General features: G+C 45.9%; 1 protein-coding gene across 3 annotated transcripts in view; it reads right to left on the reverse strand.

The window, feature by feature from the left end:
- MAPRE3 (microtubule associated protein RP/EB family member 3) overlaps positions 1 to 21640 on the reverse strand; it is a 53341-nt gene extending 31701 nt beyond the window's left edge. For 2 of the 3 annotated variants that reach the window (XM_042933464.1, XM_042933461.1), the window contains exon 1: positions 21488 to 21640. The gene's annotated coding sequence lies outside the window, so the exon portion shown is untranslated. Of the gene's footprint in view, positions 1 to 1088; positions 1216 to 21487 lie in introns of those variants that run through there. The other variant, XM_042933460.1, reaches the window with a different exon arrangement.
- Between the last annotated feature and the right edge of the window lie 745 nt (positions 21641 to 22385).

Below are 22385 nucleotides of genomic sequence, written 5' to 3' on the forward strand. Positions count from 1 at the left end.
GCGCTTGCTTGGAAATCTCTCTCCTATCTCTCTGCCCCTCCTCTGAGTGTGCTCTCTCTCTCAAAATAAACAAACTTAAAAAAAAAAAAAAAAGAAACTCCATGTAGACTTTTCTTCTAAGGGTGTCAAGAAAAGCTTTAGAATGCCATCAAATAATGAAAAAGACAAAGAGAGTTGCATCTCAAGGCTTCACTTCTGTGTCAATTTGGGAGATAAGGATGCTGTAATTATAGAGCTGTTTATAAAAACAGTTAAGGAGGTGAAGCTGTCTGCCTGGCTCACAGGAAGAATGAATAATAAACCTGGGATTTCACAGTACATAAGGTGCTGAGCTAGGCCACAACTCTTCTCTAGATCCAAGGGGATACAAAAAGAAGAGCAGGGTTATTCTTCTGCTAAGGCGTAGCCAGGGTCACATTTGGCTTTGAATGAAGCCCTGCAAACCAACGTTCCCCCCACCCCAATACCTCAAGAAGGAAAACTCTCCAGAGCAGAGGTTCTCCAATTTTACCGTGCACAAAAATCATCTGACTGGTGCTCCATTATTAATGCAGAATCCTGAGCCTGTGCCCTGAGAGAGACAAATATGGTCTGGGTCTCAGAAGTCTGCATTTTTCACAGGCTTTCCTCACGAGTCTGTGGCAGGACAACACTAGAGACCACCCTGCTCTAGGGAATATGTGCAAGATTTTCCCATTTACCAGCTCTGGGGCAGAACTGCTGCTGTCACTGTGAACCAGTCAGTGGCCTGACCAGCATTAAGCTGAGTCATGGGAAAGCATGAATCTTATACTGCAGGCTCCCCTCATTTCCAAAAAGCTTCAGTCTCCTTTCTGGTTGGATTCTAGAATGTTGTGATGGGGTAAAGCAACTTCAGAAACAAATACAAAGAAATACGCTGACTTCCTATATGGATGCTGAAAAATATTTCAATGGAGGGTCACAGCTATTAATGATCACTTTAGCTAATTGGTTTCTTTTGCCAACATTTAAAAAGAAGCCAAATGTACACAGTGTTCTTTCTTGAAGATCACGTATGCAAATGAAAAAAAAAAAAAAAAAGAGCTAGAGACTAGGGCAGATATTACCTCACACCATTCCAGAATGCTGAAACACTGCAAGTCCTTGTATTAAAGAACTGTCCAGGAGAAGCCTCCCTTTCCATCAAGTCAGGATGCTGGGCCCAAGAAAGACACTGGCGCCATCGCTGTGGCTGCTCAGCCCAGTCGGCCAAGAGACACACTATGTAACAATGGCCTCAGTCCTTAGAACCCAGCCCCCAGGTGGCCCCCCTGCCAGGATTGACTACAGAGAGATGCCCCAGGATGATGGGCTCTTTTCGTCCCGTACCTTGTACCTTATGCTCTAAACTAGAGCAAGTATCCAGCAGGCTGCTGCTTTTTAAAGTGCAATTCATTAATTGGAGTCTCAGACCTCTGTGTTATAAAAAGAGGAGCTAAAGCAGAATTAAGTCGTTAATTATTTGGCAAGGTTCCGAGGCATTTGCCATAACTCCTCGTCGTGTCTTGCAAGCATGCAGGACGCTTCTGATGCCTTGTCCTAGAAATGAGTTTGAGTGGTTAGGAACACAAACATTGCTGTCTTAAGACTCTTCTCTGGTTGTCAAATTTCTTTGAAAAATTCTCCAACTTTATGTTCAGCCATGAAAAACTTTCAAAATGGTCACAAGTGTTTTCTAGTAGATCACTGTAATGCTGTGAATTAATTATCTTCCCCACTCCCAACTCTACTTCTTTGAAGTTGGCATGCCTTTCATCCGTAAATATGAAAATAAACGTTAATAATTAATGTCTTCTCATCCTTTTCCAAGTAGGAAGTTTTATTTACTTCTGAGGAAGAAAGTATTATTTCTCAGAGCTAGGGAGACAGGCAGAAGCAGAATGAAACTGTTTCTGATGGTCTAGATGAGGATTCAAACTGCCTCAAGTCACTGCACCTGCCTTCAAGAGTAACTATTACTGGACCGGTCTCTCCTCAATTCTTGCTTCTAGATGGAAACCTGTTCCAAATGGTGGCTCTTCAGCTCCTTACTCTCCCTTCTGACCAACACTCTGCATGAAACACTTCCGTCTTTTACGATAGACCCATACATTTCTCATACATTTTCTCACATTCTCTGTAGGTCTCCCATTACAATGACCTCTAATCCCAGTACCATGTACACTTCTTGTGACTCATCCTTTGGCTCATCTTCAGGATGCTGTGTCTCCACAGGCACCGGCTTTATGACTGATGGCTGCATGAAATGCCCTACAGACCCATTTAGCTTAGTCTGCCCGATAAGCACCAAAGGTGAGTGCTGTGGAAGACTCCCCGCCGCCGACACACACACTGTCACCTTGAAAGCTTAAAGGGAGAACTTCACTTTGCCTAGCTCACACCCATACCCCCATCTTTTTACCACAGCTGACCTCAGCCCTTCTACAATTTCTGCCTAAAAGAACCTGTGGGGGCAATGCATTCCATGTTTCCTGCCTCTGTTCAAGAAAGTCTTCCTTTGATATTTTCTTTCTTACGTGAATAAGTTCATCTAATTTGAACACATAGGGATGTGGTGAACAGACCCACCGTTCCTATTCACACCCTTTAGGATTGTATAGATGGTGGTAGGCCCTCAAATGTGTCCATGTCCTAATCCCTGGAACCTGGGAAGAGGTTACCTTAAATGGCAAAAGGGCTTTGCAGATGTAATTAAGTTAAGGATTTTATGATGGGAAGATCATTTTGGAATATAGGTGAGCCTAATGTAATCACAAGGGTCTTTATAAGAGGCGAGTGGGTGGGGTCGAGAGAAGATGTGATGATGGCAGCTGAGGCTGGAGGGATGCAGGGCCCCAAGCCAAGGAGTGCAGGCGGGCAGTTCTAGAAGCTGGAAAAGGCAAGGAAATGAATTGTCTCATAGAGCCTCCAGAAGGAACAGAGCCTTGTCAGCACCATGATCTTTTTTTCTTTCAGTTTTTTTAAATATGAAATTTATTGTCAAATTGGATTCCATACAACACCCGGTGCTCATCCCAAAAGTCAGCACCATGATCTTAACCCTCTATAGTAATTTCCTCTGGCTGCTGTAACAAATTACCACACTGTGGTAATTCTCTCACTGTTCTGGAGGCCAGAAGTACAAAATCAAGGTGTCAGCAAGGTTGTTCTCCCTCCAAAGGCTCTTGAGGAAATCTGTTTTTGCTTCTTCTAGTTTTTGGTGGCTCCAGGCATTCCTTGGCTTGTGACCACATCACTCTATCTCTGCCTCTGGTCACCCTGTCTCCTCTTCTCTCTCAAAACTTCTGCCTTCCTCTTACAAGGATACATGTGATTGCATTTAGGGCCCACCCAGGAAATCCAGGATAAACTCCTCCTCTCAAGATCCGAAACCACACCCTTCCTCATAGGAAGTAATATTCATTCTTTCAGGGCATCTCAGTGGCTCAGTCAGTTAAGCATCCAACTCTTGATTTTGGCTCAGATCATGATCTCATGGTTCATGGGATTGAGCCCCACATGGGACTCTGTGCTGACAGCATGGAGCCTGCTTGGGATTCCCTCTCTCCCTCTCTCTCTACCCTTCCCTCGATAAATAAATAAACATTTTTTAAGAAGGTAAAATTCATTCTTTCATCATATAAGGTAATATTCATAGGTTCTAGGGAGGACTTTTGGGGAGCTAGCATTCCGCCCACTATTTTGGACTTCTGACTTCCAGAACTGTAAGACAGATTTAAGTTGTTCTAAGCCACAAAGCTCATGGAAATTTGTTGCAGCAGCTAGAGGAACCTACTCCACAGACTGACCTAGTCTGTCCTCAGCTGTACTCTAAGCTGCAGAGCCCCTCTTTGCTCTCACTTGTGGAGGTTTCTCCAGGTTATGGTGATTGCCTGGTGGTCTTGGCACTGGTATGGGCCAAACCTGAGCTGGTGGAGTGGGTCTCTGGAACCTACTTCTGCTGGGTTCCTTCTGTGAGAATGGCCTCACCCACTCAGACCCACACTGTCAGAACTCTGCCTGGCTGTGTTTGCACATGGTGAAATGAGATGCATGGGAGAGAATCGAGAACGAGAACATTGTGAACCATGTCAAGACCTAGCAAGATGGCCCAGGTGGGATTCTGACTTACTTTGGGGAAAGGCCAAGATCCTTCCCCAAAGGGAGGAAAAAAGTTTCAATGGCACATGGCTTTTAACAATCTGTCTCAGGGCTGAAGCACATGTATCTAAATGGTACTAAGCAGCTGATACCCAGGCTAGGGAAGGAAGAATTTAGGATGTCCCTTCTATTTCTTTACACAAATTTCAGCAAAAATAGGCAGTTCGACCAGTGATATTGGGCACTGAGACACCTGTAGGTAAGCTGAGCTACGCGGGAGTTTTATTTTGATCTAAAACAAGTCATTGTCCCTAGGTTTCAGTTTTTCCACAAGCACGGTGAAAGTGTCTTCTACGAGTGAGTTCAAAACAAAGTCCCCCAACATGTTATGTCAGTGTCTTGGAAACAGTGCTACTGGGGACAAAACCAAATACAATGCTATCTGGAGCAATGGGAAGTGCTTTCCACATGTGTCCTACACTGGGATTTAAAAGTGACTGCTGGAAAAAACTGTAAATGGATAGGATTCTAATGTAGTTAAAAACTGGAAGAAAAGGCAGCGATATGGTCACTGTAGTCAATGGCAATGACAGCAACATGTTTTCTGTAGGGAGGGCTTAGGGCTGGTGGCCTGGTGGGAAGAGGGAGCTAGAAGTGGGTCTTAAAGCTGCCTTGCAGGACCAGCACCGATTCGCATTGGGATCGTAGGTTTCCTTGGGGTGGCTCTGGGAGAGGGGCAGCGCCTAAGCCACCCCATGGTTGCCACTACTATCCAAGTAGCAGAATTACAAATGGGTTTCATGTTTTCATTTACTCTTTTCTATCTTTTCCAATTTTTTTGCATATGAAAAATAATAAGCTGTCATGTTTTTAAAAAGAAATAATATGCGTGTAGGGGCACCTGGATGGCTTGGTTAAGTGTCAGACTCTTGATTTAGGCTCAGGTCATGATCTCACAGTTTGTGAGTTCGAGCCCTGCGTTGGGCTCTGTGCTCACAGCGTAAAGTCTGCTTGGGATTTTCTCTCTCTCTCTCTTCTCTGTGCCTTCCATTATATAAATAAATAAATACACACACACATATATATACGTATATATATATATGTATATATATGTATATATATGTGTATATATATATGTATATATATGTATATATATGTATGTATATGTATATACATATACATACATATATATATTTCTGCTTAAAGTGTTTCTGTAGTGTTTTAATTTTAAAATATTTTTAAAGGCAATTTTGACTTACACTTGCTATCCAAAAAAGGAGATTTGAGGATTGCTATACACTAAAGTTTTTAGTTAAACACACATTATTCTTAGAAGCTTCTCTGAAAATATGGGCAAGTTAACAGTGATTTCTGAGAATTTTTTTAATTCATGGGAAAGCTAATGCATGGACACAAATCAGGGGTGAGAGTGGGACAAGCGATCCCAAATTCCTAAAAGTGTCCTTCAGAGAAACAGCTGGAGACCCAGCAGTCTTGGAGGAATGCCTTTCCAAACCCCCAGTCCCCGCCATTGGGAAGGGACCGGAGGGGAGAGGCAACGGCCGCCCAGGGACAAGCTGTCATCGAGGCTTCCCAGTTGTTTCTCTCAGCTCACTTCATGCCTACAACAACCCAACTGTGGCTCAGATACCTGGGAAAGCTTCTGAGAGAAGCTGACAGGCAGCCTCTTTGGAGAGACAGTTAGAAAGGGCTGCCAATTCCAGAAAACCGAGCTGAAAGCAATGTATAAATTAAGATGCTTCACAGTTCTGGGAGCTCTAAAACAACTAGCTATTTCCTTGTCCCCTCCCACCCCCCAAAGAGGTCATCTGCTCCAGGCAGCAAGCAACATAATTTCCACAAAACAGCTAGATGCTGGCAAGGCCATCTGAGTTCTAATGATAAGCTTTAAAGATAAAGATAAATACTCCTCACAGGGCCTGTGTTATCAGTGGGTTCCCAATGTCCTCAAGAGTCACAAGTCTTCTTGAGTTACAACCTTCAGCACATCCCAGAACAGCTCTGGGCAGAGCAGTGCCTGGCTGGGTCTTGCTGATGGAGCCTTCCCGGCCATAGGAGGTTCTCCGGGCTACAATCAGAGGCTTGTTACGTTGTGGAAGGCGTAGTCTATTTGCTGTCAGACTGGCTAGGTTTGGAAAGATGCCCTGGGAAGTAGATCAGTTGGTGGGCAGGGTGGAGGTGCTGCAGGGAGAAAAGGAGTTCTGAATTTACCCTTGGAACCTGGTGGGCTCCTAGGTCAGGGTCTGGTAACCCACACCCGGGAGAGCCAGAAATGCACCCCTGGGAGAGACCACCCTAGGCCAGTCAATTTTCTTTTTATGTAAGTACAAAATTATGTGGTGGGTCTTGCTCTCTGAATGTCTCTGTCTCCATCTTACTGGAAAGTTGACACTGCTCAAGTGAGACCCTGTTAAATAGAGTGGCGATAGTGGTATCTGCTTCCTAGTTCCCTCTGAGAGGAGCTGGGTTGAGACCTCTTGGTCTCTAGTGCCACTACCAATCTGGAGATGAACGTCAGAGGTCTGCTCTTTCCAGTTCTCTTGTCCATTAGGGATGCATGTGCGGGCTTTTTAGTTTATCGTTACAGTCACTACTTACTCACTCCTAGGAATGACTCTACAGAACTAAGGACTGATGGCAACAAAACACACCTCAGAAAGCCACTCGTTCAGCAATTATTTGTTGAGCCTCAACTATTTCTAGGTCTGATACTGATGAGTAAGTCAGTCTTGGTCCTTTACTCATGGAGCATGTTGTCTAGTGAAGTGGACAAACAGTAATATAATAATCACAGAAATAACTATGTAATCACATTAAGTGCTATAGAGGAAAAATACATGACTAGAGTGTTTTGAAAGCAATGGCTTTCAGCCTTTTAGTAAAAAATACATCTTACATTAAAGCAGGGGTTTTTTTTGTTTTTGTTTTTTTTTACATTTATGTATTATTGAGAGACAGACAGAGTGTGAGCAGGGGAGGGGCAGAGAGACAGGGAGACACAGAATCCGAAGCAGGTTCCAGGCTTCGAGCTGTCAGCACACAGCCCGACGCGGGGGTCGAACTCACGGACCACGAGATCGTGACCTGAGCCGAAGTCGGAAGCTCAACCGACTGAGCCAGCCAGGCGCCCCAATACATCCTACATTATAATCCAAAATACATATATACACATACAGACATGTATAATAAAACAAAAGCTTCATTAATTAAACAATTCTTATTATTTTTTTTAAAGTTTATTTATTTTGAGACAGAGAGAACCAGAAGGAAGGGGCAGAGAGGGGACAGAGGATCCGAAGCAGGCTCTGTGCTGACAGCAGTGAGCCCCATGCGGGGCTTAGACTCATGAACTGTGAGATCATGGCCTGAGCCCAAGTCGGACGCTTATGAACCAACTGAGCTACCCAGGTGCCTCAAACAATTCTTATTCTTACTATGAACTATGCACTCTGACATTTTCTGGTCTATTCATTACAAAGTGCTGGTTATAACTCAGTGAATTGATCTCACAACCAATTAAAGTCTGTGATCCACAATTTGAAAAGTCCTGTCTTGGAGGCCCCAACCTGTAATGGAGCTGGGGTGGAGGTCATGAGACACTTTCCTGAGGGAATGATACTTAGGCCCAGGCAGGTGAGATTAAGGAGGGTTAGCCCAAAAAGGCCAGGAAAGAATGTTCTGGAGTGGGGGGTGGGGGTGTCGGGGAGGGAACAGCATATACAAAGACCTCTCATTTTACAGAAAAGGAAACGAATCAAAGAGGAGATGTGATTTGTTCAAGGTCACATAACTCTGAGCCCAGGTCTTCCAACTCTAGGTTCAAGGTTCTTTCGTGCACTGCAGCCTACCAGGTGTAGTCTTCCTCTTCATTTAGTAATTATGGGCCAAGCACTAATTATTCTCACCTAGGCTGCCTAGGAGAAAAGAGAAAGGAACAACGGCAGGAGGCTGTGTTTACAAAGAGCCCATTAAATTCTACATGCGAAACAGTGCACGTTAGCTCCTACCCCACCTGGCTCGAGGCCTGCACTGCAAGCTGTTTGTTCCTTCCCGGTAGGGACTGGCAGGGAGCCATACTCCTGCTCAGTCCTGGCTTTAATGAAACAGCATTTACAAAATGGCCAGGCGAGGTTTAGACCCAGTGGAAAGCCCTGGAAAGAATGCAGAGTGCCCCCGCTTTTCCATCTCCCCATGTTGACGCTGGCACCTGACTTTCCACGCATTTCCACCTTGCTCAGTTCCCTGCTATCAGCCCCTGCGACTGCTGTGTCTGGTTAGCCGTGTAGATAGCTCGGTGGTGCAGCCTGAAGGTAATGTGAATCCGGTAAGTGAAATGCAGGCCACGACCATGGGTGTCAGTCTGGGTCAGGGTCAAAGCGGATGATCCAGGAGGACATGAGAAAAACAGGGACCAGGAGGGAAGGGCCTCTTTCAAAGCAGGCAAGAAGAGAAACAGGGCTGAATATACAGATGTACCCATTCGTACACTGCACGAAGCACTCAGGGAGGGGATGCGTGAGGCTGAAACGGAATCCATATTCCACTCACAAAACCGTGTTCCTGGCGAGAGGCTGTATCTGCCTGAAGGAAGAACCTTCGCTGACAGAGGCCAGAGAGGAATGGCGCTGTAGGGCACCTGGTCAGGGGGTTGGAAACAGCCAGAACCACACCACCTCACATCGAAAATGCTGCCGGGCCTAGGGAAGGCGGGTGTCCTCAGGTTTGAAACAGTGTTGGTCTGTGGGTGGGGAAGGGCCGGTGGCTGGGTGCTGCTCTCTAGTGACAAGCTGTGACCACAGGAGCTATTGGTTGTCAAGCAGAGACACCTCACAGTTTTAACACTTAACAGGCCAGACTCTGGGATGCTCTGCAATCCTCATCTCTCCTTCATCAGTCTCAGAGAGCCAGCCGCCCCTGAAGGCACAGCTCTACTCCCGAGATTTTTTTTAAATTAACCATTTGATTTTATTTTCTAACTTGAGAGAGAGGGTGGGGGGCAGAGGGAGAGAAAAAGGTGAGGGAGAGGGACCGAGGAACAGAGAGAGAGAGACAGACAGACAGACAGACAGAGAGTCCCAAGCAGACTCCACGCCCAGAGACAAGCCTGACGCAGGGCTCGATCTCAAGACCATGAGGTCATGACCTAAACTGAAATCAAGAGTTGGACACTTAACCAACTGAGCCACCTGGGTGCCCCTACTCCTGAGATTTTAATTATCAGTTTAAAAAAATGTTGGGACACCTGGGTGGCTCAGTTGGTTGAGCTCTTGATTTTGGCTCAGGTCATGATCTCATGGTTCATGGGATCGAGCCCCCTGTGGGGCTCCACACTGACGGCATAGGACCTACTTGGGATTCTCTCTCTCCCTCTCTCTGCCCCTCCCCAGCTCATATGCATGTGCTCTCTCTGTCTCAAAATAAATAAATATTAAATTTTTTAAAATGTTACTGGTAATACATGCCCATGTAAAAACACCCAAATCTTACACAGTGGTAAATAATTAAAAACAGTCTCTTCAAAATTTTTAAATTAAAATTCCATCAATAACCTCTTTACTCCTCATCCCTCATATTCCAAACCTGCTCTCTGTTCTCACTCGAGCCTGTAATCACTCTGCCCCCTCCTCCCGCTGACAACCAGCACGCCTCAGATTTGTAGCTCTTCCCTCCACCTCTGACCTTAGGGCCCGCGGTGTCAATGCCACCTTAAATTCTGCCTCCTCAGACACCCTGCCTCGAACATGCCCATGCCCCGCACCCCCGCTGCTCGCGGCTTGCTGCTGCTTCCCTAGGCCAAGGGACTTCAGAGACTTAGCCCGTTATGAATCCCCGGGTCCAAGTCAGCCCTCCGCCCTGAACAAGACTTTCATTCATCTCTCGTACGCCCAGGCTCATTTCTCACAGCAGTGAATTCAGACCTTCAAGACTTCATTCACTCTCTACCTCAGCAAGGGGCCCTGGCTCCATTTCACTGAGGAAAAGGTCTCTTCTTAGCAGGAACTCCAGTCACTCCCCTGGGCTTCACCCTGTAAGTCATGGGTAGAAAGAGCCATACCCTCTCCTCCTACCAGTCTCAGTAGAAGGGAACCTTTCCCTCCTCTGCAAAGCTACCCCTTCCCTGGTGTCCCTAAGATCTTTCCTATTTTGCTCTCCTTCTCTCTTGTACCCCAATTATTTTCCTCCAATAACTCCGTCTCCCTTCTGCCATTCCACATATTCAGACCTTCTTATTATCAGAAATCATTCTAAGTCAATACCCAACTCTTACTCTGATTGTAAGTTGGTTGGATCACCATGGAGAACAATGTATAAAAACAACAACAACAACAACAACAACAACAACAACAACAACATGCAAGCAACCTAAATATCCATGGATAGAAGAATGGATCAAGAAAATGTGGTGATATACAGGATGGAGTATCACTTATCCACAAAAAAGAAGGAATTCCTGCCATTTGCAACAACACGGATGGATCCTGAGGGCATAGTGCCAAGTGACATAAATCAGACAGAGAAAGGCAAAAACCTACACGTGGAATCTAAAAACACCAAACTCATAGATACAGAAAAGAGACTGATGGGTGCCAGAGATGGGGAATGAGGGGTGGGGGAAATGAGTGAAGGTCAAAAGGTACAAGCTTCCTGTCATAAAAACCGTAAGTCCTGGGGATATGTACAGCATGGTGACTGTAGTTATTTATTGTACTGTATATTTGAAAGTTGCTAAGACAGCAAATCTTAAAAGTTCTCATCACAACAAAAAAATAATTTGCAACTATGCGTGTGGTGATAGATGTTAACTAGACATATATTCTACAAATACAGAATCGCTATGTTGTACAGCCGAAACCACTATCATGTTATGAGTCAATTATATCTCAATTAAAAAAATGCCACAGAAATGGGACACCTGAGTGGCTCAGTTGGTGAAGAGTCCAACTTTGGCTCAGGTTATGATCTCATTGTTCATGAGTTGGAGCCCCCCATCGGGCTCTCTGCTGTCAGCACAGAACCTGCTTCAGATCCTCTGTCTCCACCTCTCTCTGCCCCTCCCCCACTCGCGCATACGCTCTTTCTCTCTCTCAATAACATTTTTTTAAAATGCTGCAGGAAAAGACCCACAAATACAGAGAACAAACTGGTGGTTGCCAGAGGGAGAGGGGTGGGGGGGAGGGGCCAAATGGGAAAATCAAAAACAAAATAAAACAAAGCCCAACATTGTTTGTACCCTTTGCCTCTGTAATTCCGCTTTATGGGATACACCCTGAAGAAAAAACCCACAAAAGAAAAATAGTAGCTTGTGCAGTGATGTTCAGAGCAGAGATATTTATATTTGCAACTTGCAAAATGTTGGAAATACCCCAATTGCCCAATAATAGATTGAGAGTTAAGCATATTTTGGTACCGATATAATGGAATACCACAGAAGGCATGGGATATTTGTTTATTTTGTTTTAGTTTATTTATTTAATTTTAATTCCAGTGTAGTTAACCTACAGTGTTGTATTAGCTTCAGGTGTATAATATAGTGACTTAACATTTCTACATAATTACTCAGTGCTCATCAAGATAAGTGTACTGCAATGGGATATTTGAAGTGACAAATACATGAATTATGCTGACACAGAGAAATGTGCAGATGAGGTCATTTTAATACATAAAATCATATAAACAAAAATACCTGCTTATTAAATTTTTATATACATTTGCTGATAAGGAATAGAATTATAACAATTAGAAATGTGATCGTGCTGCTTCTTCTGTTACTACTTTTCTCTCTTTTCCTGTTGCCGTTCTCTGGTGACCATCCATTGCCTCTATCTTCTCTCTACCCGATTCCCCACTTAACACTACCCAACTTGGCTTCCATCTCCAGGGTTTTACTGGACTGACATTTGCAGCAATCATCATGATCTACTTCTGGATAGATCCTTGAGTCTAGTCAAGCCAGCAGCACCAAAGCTCTCTTCTTGACATCTCTTCTCTCTTCCCTTGCTACTGAATCATCCTAACTTCCCCACCTCTCTTTGCTCTTTCCCTAATTACGGACAATTCTCGAGGCCTGTTACTCGGAGCACTCACCTTCGTGCTCTATACCCAAGACCTCTGGAGAGAGCCCCTTTCAGGGAAGCCATCCCTCCTCCTGTGTTGCTGACTCTCACCTCTGTAGCTCCATTCCCGGCCTCACCCTCAGCTTCTGGGTCTATGGGATCACTCCACTTAGAGGTCTCCAACCGTCACCTCTAGTTCTCTCTGTCTGAAGTGCAACTTCTCTCCAAACTGTCTCTTCGACTTCCTGACTTCTGGCTAATGTCACCAATACTGTCCCAAACTGTCACACCCTCAATTTGGTAAGGGTGACCTGCTTACAGTCCCCATCACACTCGCTCCCAGTCATTCCTTGGCTGTTAGAAAGCCCTCTCTGGGCTCCTGTCTCCTGAAAGCCTGCTTGCTGCCTTCAGGGCAAGTTCAGGCTCTGCTTCCTTTGTGAAGTCTTTTCCAATCACTCCAGTTCACAATGATTATTTCCCTCTCACAATCCTTGTTGAATTTGGACTCTCTAGTACACGCAACGTACTGTTCTTTTCATTTCTTTTACCTGAACTCTCTTACTCATCTGTCCTCTGGTGGACAGGACCCGGCATCATCCTGCTCACCCAGCCCCAGTATGTCTCCCTCTCTGAAGCCCTCCCTGTTCCCACAAGCTCAGGGTCACTCTGCAAGTGTGTTAATAGTGCATTCTGGAAGTGCTTACCAAAGCACCTCTTCCTATTGCTGCTGGGGTTCCCACCCCCTTGTGTTGTAGTGACTTGTACCACTTTTGTTTGACTCTCTGCAGAATGTTAGACAAGTTCCTTAAGGACAAAGACCACATCTTATACAACAAAGCACGACAAATATGTTGCTGACATTCGATGTTGTCATATACACTAGTCATTTCACACATGTGTCTTATCTTCCAAACCAGACTATGGTCTCCTTATGGAGACAGGGTTTGAAGCTTATTTCTTTTTCTTTTTCGTTTTTTAAGTCTCACTTCTTTTAAATTGCATATGACTTAGAATACAAAACAGAAAGGACTTGGGGAGTACTTGTTGAGATATACTTAGAATAAAGCCTTGAGAAGACAATATGTAAATTTGTATGAATAACCTATAAACCTGGAAACTGTACTTTCTGGGGAATACAAGTCTTATCAAGTCTCAAAACACTGCACCTTGCTATTTTGGGGCCAGCATAACACATCTCTGTACTTAGCAGTGGTCCTGTCACTTAAAGGTGTTAATAGGATGCCCAAACTGGGAGCTCTCAGCCGTGAACCCTACCCATCTAAAATCAGAACAAATCAGAGACTAAATCAGAGTCCCTGATAAGTGGCAATAATCCACAGGAAAGGGGTTGGGGCTAGCAGCTGTCTGCCAAGAGACTGGTGCTGCAGAAAAGTCTAGCTACACAGTGCATATTACACCACTGGAGATAAGCCTTCAGTGAGACACTCCTCACATGGGAACAGATATTTAATTCCATCCAGCGGTCCAAGGCCTGCCCCTTTCACATGGCACAATGCATGTTAGTCCAACTATGGTCTTGCTGACTCAGAGCAGCTAAGGTTTCGTTCTTACCAATCAGGAAACCCCACTTAAATGACAAGGTGACCAGGACAATCACACCCTCAAGACAAGATGAATGCCTCTCTGATAATTACTCTCTCAGGTGATGGAGCATCTCCAGCTAGCCATGCCCAAAGATTTGTTCACTAATAATCCCAGGTGGCTAGGAAGGCCTCCACCCCATCTGGGACAAGGGTTTGGGTACTCAGAACCATCCTGACGAGGCAGATTCTGTTCAGCAAACATTTATGGCAGCATATGCCAAGTTGTGTGACAGGCCGTATGTCCCTCAACTCTAAGACCTGAATCCCCAGTGCTCAGAGGTAAGTAGACACCACCACTGGTGGAGGGCAGGTATCAGTCCTCTGGGCTGGGCCGTGGAGGCAACACACGATGTGTGTGCACAAGAAAGACGAGGTGAGAGGACAGCTACTGGGCCACCCCTCCCTTCACAGCCAGGAGCTCCATGGACCTGGTGTGGCAAAGAGGGGAGCTGCCCAGTCTGTCCCTGCAGGGGGCTTCTGCCCATCAGGTGGCTACTGGTGGGCACCCAACTTTCTCTATCCTTGGAAGAAAAAGGACCTCTGAGCTGATGGCTGAACGGAACATGCCAAAGGCAAAGGGAGAAAGGAGTTTGCGCAGGCTTGAGCACAGTCTTTCAAAAAGAGTTCAGATAGGTACACAACCACCAAAACATGACAGCGAGCCTCAGATAAGGCCTCCAGGACACTGGGGGAAGAAAGCCCACCCAAAACAGAGCTCTGTTATACAGGTTTTACTGAAACCTTCTGATAAATTTAAACAGCAAAAGGTAAGAGGCAAGGAAGACTATCTTAAGATACTTTCTTTTCATATATATATTTTTTTATGTCTCATTTGAGTCAAGCGAGAGTACTTCTCTGGATGATGGACTTGGGCATCTAGGCCATGTTTTTGAGTCACACACCTACACGATATTCCAGGCATGTTCTCTCTCAAAGAAGAAATAAAGTGGTATCTAAAGAAACACATTCAAAAAGTGTTTTTGATAATAGTGAAACCAAATAATGATAAATAAATTAAATATCTCGTGATTTTCTTTGAGACTGTCTACTAATGGAATCTATAAAGCACTGTTTTAATGTTTATTTACTTTTGAGAGAGAGAGAGAGAGAGACAGAGACAGAGCATGAGCAGGGGAAGGGAGGGGCAGAGAGAGAGGGAGACACAGAATCCAAAGCAGGCTCCAGGCTCTGAGCTGTCAGCACCGAGCCTGACGTGGGGCTTGAACCCATGAACCATGAGCTCACGACCTGAGCCAAAGTCGGACACTCAGCCAACTGAGCCACCCAGGAGCTCCTTTATATAAAGCACTAGTTTAAAAGTTTTATAATAAAAGTTATAACTGCTTAACAGAACAATTTTAGGAAACAGTGAGAAGCACTATGAAAAAACTGCATCTATTTATAATCCCATGCTTAAGTGATATCACTTAAGATTATCACCTATGGTTTGGCATATGCCCTTCTAACCTCTTTTCAGATTTTTCTTTATAAAATGGTATCATTCTTGACATACTATTTTGCATCCGTTTTTTTCACTTATTATATCTAAAGTTTCCGGTATCAATAAATATTCTGGGGTGCCTGGGTGGCTCAGTTGGTTAAGCATCCAACACTTGATTTCAACCCAGGTCATGATCTCACAGTTTGTGAGTTCGAGTCCCACGTCTGGCTCCTTGCACTGACAGTGCGGAGCCTGCTTGGGATCTTCTCTCTCTCCCTCTCTCTTTGCCCCTCCCCCCTCTCAAAAATAAATAAATAAACTTAAAAAAAATTCTTCTACAAGATTTTTAATGTACGTGCGGTGTGTGTGTGTGTGTGTGTGTGCACGCACAATATTTTATCTGGGTAAGCCTGACCAATCCCTAATTGTTGATCCTTTGGCTATTTTAACTGTTTGATATTATTTATAATGTTACATTAATAAAACTCCTTGTATAAGTATTTTTATATACACCCTTGATTTTCTAAATATTCTTAGAATGGTAATTTTTCATCTAAGGAGATATGTCCTTTTAAGGCTTCTGACATCCATTGTCAACATTACTGAAGCAATGTTTCTTGCTCAGTTATTTTAAACATACCACACAGTGGCGTGTATCTCCCATACACACGAAAGAGTTTCAGTAAAAAAAGTAATTTTACTTGGAGTTGAAACATTTTGGATGGGTCGAGTCCTATTTACTTCGGGCAAATGAGGCATCCAGAGCTCAAAATGCTGATGTTACATTACGCCTGTTTAGCAAAGCTGATAGGACGTGACGCTAGTGAGAAAAAGACACAGGGCTTAGGCTGGTATTGGCTGGTCAACTCCACACAGAGGAAAAACCATCCTTGGCCACAGGATGCCTCTCCAACCTTAGCCAACTGTCGCAAATTTGTACTTTTGGCCAAAGGGGAAGATTAGGTGATGGAATGTGGATTACTCAGCATAACCCATCCTAACTCCTGGTTGAGCAAGTCAAAGCATGCGCCTGAATGGTAGGTGTGCCCTCTTTCTATACTAGATAGGACATTTGGCTAGGAAACACAATTGAATATTGGAATACTGATGATGAATTCAACTGGGCAAGAGGAAGGGACTGTTCTTAAGAAGGGAAGGAAAAGACGAGGAAGAGGTGGGGAGGCAGCGGGTCAACGAAGCATGCTGGGCTGCCAGGGAAGCAGCCACTTTGGAGTTTCCTGCCCTTACGTAAGAGGCTGGCTTGGTGTAAACTGGCTCGGCCGACCGGAGGGAAGCAGGCTAACCCTGTCTGTCCCATGCACTGAAGGCTCCGAGTAAAGGCAACGGCTTCTTTGGTACCAAAATGTGCTCAGTGAAAAACAACCACTGATGGGGCACCTGGGTGGCTCAGTCGGTTAAACATATGACTCTTGGTTTCGGCTCAAGTCATGATCTCACGGTTTGTGAGATTGAGCCCCACGGGGGCCTCTAGCGCAGAGCCTGTTTGGGGTTCTCTCTCTGTCCCCCCCCCTCCCCCTCTCTGTCAAAATAAATAAATAAACTTAAAAAAAAAACAACCACTGCTAACTCTATTGGTCTGCATTAAACTACAAAAGCATACATGTCTCTCAAAACAATTCACATATAGAAGCACATAAAGTAAAATTTCCCCTTTGAGTCTCCCTTTCCCTCCTCCACACCCAAGTTCTGCTTCCAAGAGGTAAAACCTACTGTGTTTATCTTTTCAGTCTTTAGATGCCTATACCTGGGCATTTTCCTCCCAAGTGACACTTGTAGGACTTCAAGTTCACTTGTGTTCTGGGCCTGACTGACTTGCCCTGGCTCCTTAATTACTCGGTAGTCTCTGCCTTGATCCCATCTTCCCATCTGGAGATGTTGCCTTCCAAGATGACCTCCCTCTACCTCTCCTCACTAGAAAGAAGGCTTCCCTCCTAAGATGGACAGCTCCCTTCCCTGGCCCTCCAGCTCTCCCGGGCAGGCGCGGAAGCTGGCCTGAGCAAAGTCGCCCATGCGGGCTCCATCTCTAACAGTCGAGAAAGTGCATGAAAGCCACGGGAACTCTAGTCACAAGGGAGAGCTCAGCGGCTTTTTCATTTCAAATTAAGCTCACTCCCCAGACTGGCCTCCCCAACTGGAGGACCCACTGCCCCCAAGACACACACAAACACACCAAGTCGGCACTCTCCTAGTCAAGCGCTCCTGCCCTGCCAGGCCTTCAGACAACCAGGTCAGCTGAATCCATGGACACAAAGGGGCATTTCATATACTCCGGTTTTGGCAGTTGGAATAACACTGCAAGTGCCAGGTTTCACAGGACACGTCTTCTCTCTGTGCATGTCAAACATGATGAGAGAGCTGCTGGGAGATGGGGGCTGCTGAAATGAGGGTCCAAGATGCATTTAAGTCATGATACAATTTTGAAAGTAGTGTTTTTTATTTTATGCACTAGCAATACAAAACAGTGGTTGCTATCTCTTGTTCAGCAGGTACTTTACATACTTTCTTTCGTTTAATCCCCAAAACAACCCTGAAAGACAGGTAGGTTATCACCCCAGGCTTGCAGGTGAGGAACTGGCACTCGATCGTTCCACAGTCCCCCAAGGCCAGGAAGTGGCAGGACTAGCATTTGAACTCAGGTCTGTCTGCTTCCAGAGGCCAGACCGCCTCACTTTCTCAAGGAGAGGGGTCAGAGATCTCACCGGGGCTTCCAGGAACTACAGAAGGTTCCAGTCTGGGAGCTGGAAGATAACCCAGTTTTCTCCTCCTCTTGGCCCCTTTCAGCCCTCTGCATCCGGCTTCCTGGGATGCAGCAGCCTCACAGATGAGGAGTTGAGAGGGCTTCAAATACCCACCTTCACATTTGCTTTATATTAGATGATGCAAATTTTTGAAAGCAAAACCTTCCTCAGGTCAGAGTGTGTGAGACAAAATTATTATTTTTAAGGCAGCAAGAATAAATATTTAATTAGACAGCAGGACACTAGATTTTACCTAGCTTTGCAACATCTCAGACCATAAAACAAGTCTTTGTCTCTGGGACTAATTACAGGCTAGTAAATTATTTTTATTAAAAGCCTCTGGAATATTAAACATGAGGGGTGGGGCAGGGTAGTAGTGTAGACTAGCTCTAGTCTAGAAATCTGGGTTCTAATCCTGACTCAGCCACTAATAACCACCAACATTCACTTGTATGGTATATACAGTTTACAAAGTGTTTTTACATACTTTCTACATTAGTTGGATGTCCTCAGGCAAATCACTTAACTTTTAATGTCTCACGCTAAAATCTGGAAAAGAGAACATTGAACTACATCAACTGAAGTCCCCTCTACTTCTAACAACACACAGGGGTTGGGCATGTGCTTTAGGATCTTTCTGAACGTGTCTGTAAACAAGGGCAGATGCATACTACTTTAGAAAAATACTATTTTCTGTTCAGATTCTGAAAGATGTTACCCAGCTAAGTTCACATATAGCTCATAAGACTTTTGCTGCCAGCTAGTTGGCTCAGCTTCTGGAAGGTACCATATTAAGGTCTTGGGTTGGATGCCTACATAGGAGCTTTCCTCTGTTCAATAGTCAACTACTATGCCCACTGGCAGTCAATCATCGTACACACATAAACCCATAAAGTAGGTTGGCTTGGGGGAAGGATTTGACGAAATCCGTCCTCACAGTGCAGGCACCCTCAGGATGGTAGGGCAGTAATGGCATCATCACATACCCAGAAATATTACAAATATCATCCCTTCTCAGTTCTAAGACACGTAAAGCCCCCTTCAAGTCTTGCCACTTCCTGGCTATTTTAATGGTCCTGAAATTAGGATATGCCTTAGAATCAACATACATATTTTGATCTGGTTGTGTTAAACGCTTTTACTAAGAGCTGTCGGTAAATTGCTGGTGTGTCTTAGAATCAGGGAAATATAATGCTATGAAACCACCACCTGGATTACATAGACTTAGGTCTAACTCGATTCAAATCATGCCCCTCTCCCTGATCCTAACAATTACATTCAGTAACAACTGGATAGGCAATGTATAAGGCACAGGTAGCAGTCCTGTTTCCCAACAGTAGCCATTTAAAAGGCATTCCATCATTATCCCATAAAACATTGGTATGGATTTCAAAGGCAAATTAACCCATATAAAAATCACTGTGATGCTCTGAAAATGTACCGTCCCACAGCAAACTGGAAAGGGAACATTTTACTCACACCCTCCTCATCTATCTAGCCTTGACACATTTTCTTGCTTCTTAATTCACAACCCTCCACCCCAGTAATATCGCCGATTCCCAAAATACACTCAACCCAGGAGGAGCAGCTCTCCAGCACAGCTGTCTGCTCCTGCCCTGCCCGGGTATTTCGGTGAGCTATGCAACACAGAGGACCACACAGAAGGAATGCAACTCTCAGGCCCCACAGCTCCCATCGCCCCACAGGCAGGTGCATCCCGCCAAACCCCAGACTGGCATTCGAAACAGAAGAAACTGCATTGCTGCATGGGGGCTGTAGTTTTCCTGAACTTCATCTCTATGTTTAAAACTAGGGCGACAGCCGTCTTTGCTACTGTAAACTAATCTGATGGGCATGGGGGTGGGGAGTGGTTCTGAGGAGGCTGCCAATAGGCCATGATTGAGCAAAGTCAAGGAGCACAACCTTTATTTCTCGCTGTTTGCAATCCCCCAAACTCCAAATTGGTGAGTCCTTCACTATGATTTTTAGAAGTAAACTATCTACTCCTTTTGTAGTTTGGAGTGAAAAAACCACAAAGCTTCTTTTAGGGTTTAACTGGCTGATAGTTACACATATTTGCTAACAGCACACTGAAATCTGGAAGCCAAAAAAAAAAAAAAAAAAAGAATCAAAGGAAGCTGGCAATGAGGAATGAGGTACATGCTTAGTAGTTAAGAGCCCTCAAGTTGAGACACGTTTATTAACAGACAGCTTCTGGCTATGGACACCAACTATGACTTCAGCTCAATTTCTGCTGGAAGAAGAAAACAGTTTGGATCCTCCAAGATCAGGAAATGCAGGGTGGGCAGGTGGATTGGTAACAAACATAACGCAGGGAATTGTCCAAATATGCTAGAACCCCTATCAGGTGACAGCCCCCACAAAGATTCACAGCTGCAGGAGGCAGGGGGTACAGGCCTCAGACCTACACCATGGAGCAACCTCAGTTCTTCCTCTCCACTCTGCACATGTTATGTTCAAACTCACTATCGCTCAGTTGGTTACTACATGGAATTTACAGGTATCAGAGATTGTCCTGCCACAAGCCCTCAACACACAAACAGTAAGCACCTGCTATGGATGATATCAGGCCTATTTCTAAACCTCACATTACACCAGGGTTGTACTGTATTAAAAAAAAAAAAAAAAGTAGAAACGAAAAGAAAAAAAAAAGAGAGAGAGAGAGAAAAGCATACTAAATAGTACCGAAAGATGCTTATTCACAACACCACACCGGAAGCGCAGTAACTTCAGCTCCCCAATGCAACCTTCCCCCCGCCCCCCACTACCTCTAGTCCCTCTCGGTAGCACCAGCCAAGGCCATAGCCCAGCCCACTAGAAGGCCACCATGCACTAGCGGGTGTTCACTAAACACTAGCTGATCGCCATGGGGCTGAGTCCTCAGCAAAATCTATTCTGAAAGCCCCACGAGCTCTTAGCAGTCAGTCAGAACTGTCCAAACCTGCTTCCCCACACCAGCCAGGGCACGAGCTTGTGGGGTAAGAAACCTGAGGCCCCAAGGTTTGGGCAGGCAGAATGTCCCCCCTCCCCCAGTCTCCCCTCGCCTTCTCCCTTGTCACTCTTTTTCTGGCATATCACTGGGGAAAACCAGAGGCCGGAGGTGTCAGGCCCAAGAGGAGTAAGGAGAAGGGACAAGGGCGGACTGGAGGCAGTTTGGGGCTGTGAGGAGAGAATCAGTCCCGCGTGGAGGTGCGGTGGCGCCGCATCTAGTGGGGAAGGACCCCCCCGCCCCGACTCCCCAACCCTGGGGTGGGTCCGGAGGGACGGCAGGGAGGGGGAGTGGCTCGGAGGCCTGACGGCCGCCGCCGGGAACCCAGGAGAGAGGGATGGAGGGACAGAGGCGGCGGGGGTGAGTCGCGGCGGGGGGGGGGGGCGGGGGCGCGGGTGGGGAGGCGAGGGGGGCAGCCCGGTTCCCCTCCCCCAGCCCGGGCCCGGGCCTCTCGCTGACTCAGCCCCACGGCGTCGGTCGCCTCGGCCGGGACTCACAGTGCGCGAGGCGGCTCCGGCGGAGGCGGCGGGGCGGGGAACAGGCGGCGGGGGCGCTGCGGCTGAGGCTGCGGCTCCGGCCGGAGGCTCCGGGGCGAGGGGTCCTAGCAGAGGCCGCCGCGGTCTCCGGCTTCAACGCACAGGGACTGCGGGGGAAGAGAGCACTGCGCAGGCGCGATGCGGCCACCGCTGTCAGTCCGAGAGGGGCGGGGCCAGGGCACCCGCCGTCTCCAAGGCAACTGGGCGGCGAGGAAAGGACAGCCCCAACCTCCACCTCTTAGCGACGGCGGCGGTGGGGGGGGGGGTTTGGTGGGGGACAACGAGAACAGTCTCTCTACATTGTCATAGCAACAAGGAGAAGAAACCACCTCATAAATTTATGGTGGTACCGAGGGAGAGCTCTTACCTTGTCACCATGGCAACTGGGAACAGCCCCTTCCTTTTTCCTTAGCAACAGGGTAACAATTCCTCCGCCCTGTCTAACTAAGCGCAGAAGGAACAACCATTTACACCTGATTCCGTAGTAGCCAGATGACGGATTCTTATCTGCCTCACGGCTACTGCAAAGGAAAAAATTCGCGCATTATTTCTTCTCTTTCAGCAACGCAGGAGAGCTCTAAGGCTAAGCTCCTCGCGGTTTATGGTTTTTCATCACAGCCCGTTACTCTAATCTCCGAGTTCAATTTTCCCCTCCCCGTGTTAAACATACCTTTTCGTCTTCTGCCAGAAAGTCTATACCTTTACCCCTAAATCGAGCTAACAGAATCGCCTATACACATATCTCTTGAGTTTTTATCAACCTCATTGTCTCTCCCGATGCATTTGTGAGCATTTCTTGTGTCTTCATCTTGTCCATTAGCTGGTTGAGATTCTATCTCCTCATAACTAGTTCCCTCCC

The sequence above is a fragment of the Panthera leo genome, chromosome A3, assembly GCF_018350215.1.
Source record: "Panthera leo isolate Ple1 chromosome A3, P.leo_Ple1_pat1.1, whole genome shotgun sequence".
NCBI lineage: Eukaryota > Metazoa > Chordata > Mammalia > Carnivora > Felidae > Panthera > Panthera leo.